The sequence below is a fragment of the Panthera uncia genome, unplaced genomic scaffold, assembly GCF_023721935.1.
Source record: "Panthera uncia isolate 11264 unplaced genomic scaffold, Puncia_PCG_1.0 HiC_scaffold_1763, whole genome shotgun sequence".
Classification (NCBI taxonomy): Eukaryota; Metazoa; Chordata; class Mammalia; order Carnivora; family Felidae; genus Panthera; species Panthera uncia.
The window spans coordinates 14,817-20,269 of NW_026058430.1; positions in this window are offsets into that span (position 1 = coordinate 14,817).

A 5,453-nucleotide genomic window follows, 5' to 3' on the forward strand; every position below is an offset into this window, starting at 1 on the left:
TGGTTTACTATGTTTAGGGGTTCTTAGGAATCTGGATTTTATTTTTTAATATGAAATTTATTGTCAAATTGTTTTCATACAACACCCAGTGCTCATCCCAACAGGTGCCCTCCTCAATGCCCATCACCCACTTTCCCCTCCCTTCCACCCCCCATCAACCCTCAATTTATTTTCAGTTTTTAAGAGTCTCTTATGGTTTGGCTCCCTCCCTCTCTAACTTTTTTTTTCCTTCCCCTCCCCCATGGTCTTCTGTTAAGTTTCTCAAGATCCACATAAGAGTGAAAACATATGGTATCTGTCTTCCTCTGTATGACTTATTTCACTTAGCATAACGCTCCCCAGTTCCACCCACGTTGCTACAAAAGGCCATATTTCATTCTTTTTCATTGCCAAGTAGTATTCCATTGTGTATATAAACCACAATTTCTTTATCCATTCATCAGTTGATGGACATTTAGGCTCTTTCCATAATTTGGCTATTGTTGAAAGGTGCTGCTATAAACATTGGGGTACAAGTGCCCCTATGCATCAGCACTCCGGTATCCCTTGGGTAAATTCCTAGCAGTGCTATTGCTGGGTCATAGGGTAGATCTATTTTTAATTTTTTGAGGAACCTTCACCCTGTTTTCCAGAGTGGTTGCACCAGTATGCATTCCCGTGTGTGTTATTCTTAATCATAGTGGAATGCTTTCCCTAAGAAGGTTTATCAGTGTATATCATATAACACCTCCCTCCATTTATATCCTGATGGAGTGCTAATCCTTCAAGGTGCCTCCATAAATGATGGATGGATGAAAGGGCCAGAAAACACAGACAGACCATTGTTCTTTCCCACACACTCAGCATCTCAACCCATCAGCTCCCTCTTCAAAACATATTCGGAATATTCCGATCTAGAATAACACACACATGTGAAAATTAGGAAAGTGTTTCAATGTCTATCAAAGAAGTAATGATTAAGGATTGAATATATTATGGTATATAACTAAACGCAACGGCCTAAAAATGAAAGATGAGTTCGATATATTGAAATAGAAAACCTTCAAGATAAAGTAAATGGGCAAAATTGCATATGAAGGTACAGGAAGATAAACACACAAGTAACAGTTATTTCCTCTGTAGAGAGAGAATGTTGCTTGGGAAATAAGGAATGGGGAGATTTCTTTTTAATACGACAATGATTGGTACTCGTGGAATATTAAGATATGAAACAGGGAAGATATCACTGGGTTGGAAGCAGGTTCTGGCCCTATTTCTGTCAGTAGACAGTCGCTTGAAAACTGTCTTTGGTTTCCCCTTCTAGAGGATGAAAATAGTAATACTATTGACTTCATAGTGTTACAGGAGGGTGGGAGAGACGCTGGTCCTTATCTCTCATGGAGTCGAAGAATGAATCTCGTGGACAAGGGAGTGAGCAAAGTGATAGAGTTTATTGAGGGCAAGTATAGAGCTCTCGAGAGTGAGAGGGGTCCTGACTGGGTCCCTGGCTTTTTACTGGAACATCAGAAAGTTTGTGGGACTCCACGCACGGCATCCAGCCCAGGCAGGTCCGGAATATGTTCACCTTATCCTCTTTTCTCAAACTCCGCTGCCCCTTCTTCAGGCTCCCACTTGTAGGTGCATCCTGCCTCCCTGAAGTTCCTTTATGTCTCCCTGCCTAATGTTAACAACCCTTTCCGAGAGAATAGGATGGTTGTTAGGATTACTTAGTATGAACGTGTTTACAACTGTGCCTTAGCATACCGCTAGCGTGACTTTTTTTTTTTTTTTCTTACTACTGTCGCTGTCACATCTGTAAAACGCTCTGAGCAACACCAGTGTTGGAAGGAGAACCCGTCCAAGTCAAAAAGCAGAAGCACCGGACCCACTTAACAGCAACCAATAGGAGAGCCTTAACAAGGGCCCGGTTCTCTCCAAAAGCGTGATTGGTCCTGGGGCTTGACGCCAAGAGGATCCTGTCCATTTACTGGTGAGGACTGCTGTCCATTAGCAGAAGGCGGAAACCAGAGAAATCGAACTATCCTTTAGGCCGCGCTTGCGTGTTCTGTCCCGCTCTTTTCGGGTTGAGCCCCTGCGCCTGCGTCCCGGCTTCAGGGAGTCCCGGCATGCCCCGCGGCAGCTTCTGGGTCAGCGCGCGGGGAAAAGGTGGCGTGGCCGGTGAGTGGCTCCTGTGAAGCTGACTTTTCCTGTTCCTCTGGTCCCCGGCGCTGCTGCTCCTGCGTCTCCCCATAGCTGTCATCTCCCGACCCGGGTGTCGGGACGCGAAGACGCCGACTGGCCGTGTTCCGGGACCTCGCCCCTCTGGGGAGGCGTGGGGACGAGGTAGCCGGCGTGCCAGCGCGTCTCCCTTCGGGGTCCCCGTCCCTACGTTTCCCAGGGGAGAGGCCTTTGAAAGGCCCTGAGCCTCTTGTCCTTGCGATTTACGCTGAGAAAACATTCGTTCCCCGAGGCCCTACTGCCTCAGAAGGCCACTCAGGCACACTCCTTGCCCTCAGCTCTCGAACTCGTGGAGAAGACAAACCCGCCAGAAACATCGTGGTATTAGGTGGAGTTAGATAAGGCGCCTGGAGAGAGAGAGTCGGAGACAGGGCCGAAGAGTTGAAAGCATGAGGAGGGTTCAAGAAGGTGGGGGTGGTGGTGCCGGTGCGGGTACTCATCCTGTGGACTTCCTGCCTTTTGGTGGTGCTCTCCTTGAGAGCATTTCTTTCTGTGTTTCTAGGCTCAGCTACCCTTCCTCCCCTGGTTGGACCTTGAGAAAAGAGTGTTCTAGGCAGGAAGTGTTTAGCGGACCAAGGCACTATGGATAGAAAACCCAGAGTCTGTTTGTTCTAGGACCTGGGACTGGTTCACCTGTACTGATTGGAGAATGTATATAGGATAGTGGACAGTGAGGCTGGAGGGGTAGATTGGGCCTTGAATGTTGAGGAAAGCCTTGTAAACTCAGAGATCTTGGCTAATCCCAGTGTTGCGTCCACACGACTCCTGAAACAGAATGCTACGGGCACCAGTGACAGTCACAACAAAGTTTATTGCAATGAGAGGCAAGGCCGACCGATCGGGACCAACACTTTTGATCAGAGTGCGGCCTCGAACAGCTGGGGTATAGAGTTTTTATAGCCAACCACATCGTTTTATCATCACCTGGGAACAGAACAAAGAAGTAGTTCCCAGATGAGTTGGAAACAGTTCCGGGATGGGGTGATTATTTTAGACTTTCTGCTGTTAAGTCGCAACCAGTTGATCTCCTTGACCATGCCTCTGATGCTCTTTTCTTTGAACTTTTGTTCCCTTAATTGGTGAAGCCTAATTCACAAGAGTAGGAAGCATATTTTACAAGCGTAAAGCAAGGCTGTTATCTCTTAACCTTCAGTGTCAAAACAAAGCTGTTATTTCTCAAGCTACAGTGTCAACACAAAGCTGCTATCTCTCAAGCTACAGGTTAGCCCTACACTACAATTTAACCCTTATACCAGTGGCAACAGGAAGTCTCCAGGGCTTAGGGACAGAGTAATTATATAATTGGGTTCGATTTGCAGAAAGTAAAGAAGTCCAGGGGCACTTGGGTGGCTCAGTCGCTTGACTGTCAGCCCCTTGATTTCCACTCAGGTGTTCATACCAGTTGGTAAGATCGAGGCCTGCATCAGGCTCTCCACACTGACAGCTATAAGCCTGCTTGGGATTCTCTTCCTCCCTCCCTCCCCCACCCCTCCTACCCGTCATGTGCTTTCTTCCCAAACAAATAAATATAAACTTAGAAAATAAAGTCCAGATCTGCTCTGTAGAAGACCAGGAGGACAGATGAAGACTCTTACACCAGTCTGGTCTGATGATCTGTCCCTAGACAGAGGTTCCTAAGCAGGGTTGACTTTGCCTCAAAAAGGAATTTGGTGACAATGGAGTCAATTTTGTTGTCAGAACTCGGCAGTACCTCTGACATACATCGGGTGGAGGCCATGGACACAGCTGTTCATCGTGTAATGCACAGGATACCCCTACCTACCCACTTACCCACAGTAAAGACCTGTGTAGCCCAAGACGTCAATAATGCTGAGGTTCAGAAATCCCGCTTAGAGCGTTAGTAGCGGAAAAGGAGGAGAGACAGATAACAGATATCTGAAACAAAGACCACTTTTCATATTTTATATTCATAATGCTTAAGCACTTGACACCTAGGCAGCTAATCCGTTCTTTTGACACCAGTCTTACTCACATTTTCTCAACCATTCATTCATTTGCAGAATAATTATACACTCCAAGCAATACTGGAGGTGCTGTGATTCAGCAATGACCAGACCCGTTCCCTGCTCTCCAAGAACCTTACATCTTACAGGAGAATGACGGACGTTAAATCTATAAATGCATGTCAGTTGGTGAGATAGGTCATAAAGAAATTCCTTTAACATTTTAAAAAAATTTTAATGTTTGGTTTTTTTTGAGAGAGACAGACATCGAGAGTGTAAGCAAGGGAGGGGCAGAAAGAGGGAGTCACAGAATCTGAAGCAGGCTCCAGGACTCTGAGCCGTCAGCAGACAGCCCGACACAGGGCTTGAATCCACAAACTGCAAGATCATGGCCTGAGCCAAAGTCAGATGCTTAACCGACTGAGCCACCCAGGCGCCCTGAAGAAATTCCTGTAAGACGGAGTTTCTCTCACTACCACCCCAGACCATTTACTCTGCACCTTCTATGTGCTAAGCACAGAGCAAGATGCTTTACAAATAGCATTTCTAACCCTTTTCTCTTTCTTGCAACTTAGGTATTGTTATCCTCAGATGAGAAAAAGAGGCACAGAAAAGATGCATGATTTGCCTCAATCATCGTGGAGCGAAGCCGGGCTGGCAACCAGATCCGCCTGTGGTCAGAGGCAGTGCTGTTTCCATTAAGCATCACTCTGTCATATGCCAGCGTGACTTGAACGGGAGAAGACATTTGTCCTGTTCTTGCTACACTAGGAGAATCAGGTAGAAATGAAGTCTCACATTCACCTCTTTCTCTTTCCAGACTGCACTTTGTTACAGAGAGGCCTCCCTGGAGGTGATTCTTCCAGGTTGTTGGAACTGTTCACCATCAGTTGGGGGTGAATTCCTCTGTATTGCTCACATTCTCTCAGATGGCCGATGGCAGATCTGACCCCTCCAAGGGGGTGGCGAGTTGGAGCTACCCCGCCAGCTCTTGAGACTGCAGTTACTAGCAAGAGCTCGGCCTCAGGAGGCTTTCATCCAGCTCTGGGAACCCAGCTATTCACGGCAGCAGCCCGGGGTGCATTGAAGGAGAAGATTCTGGAGCTGAAGCAATTCCTGACCGTTCTGCACGGGGCATCCAAGCCTGGGTGAGGGTGTGTCATCCAGAAAGCCTAGGGAAGGCAGTGACCCGGGTGCAGGATTTGGACTGAGAAGCTGGGGGATCACGGTGAGAAGGGGATTATGTAAAGAGAAAGTGAGATGAGGGACCTA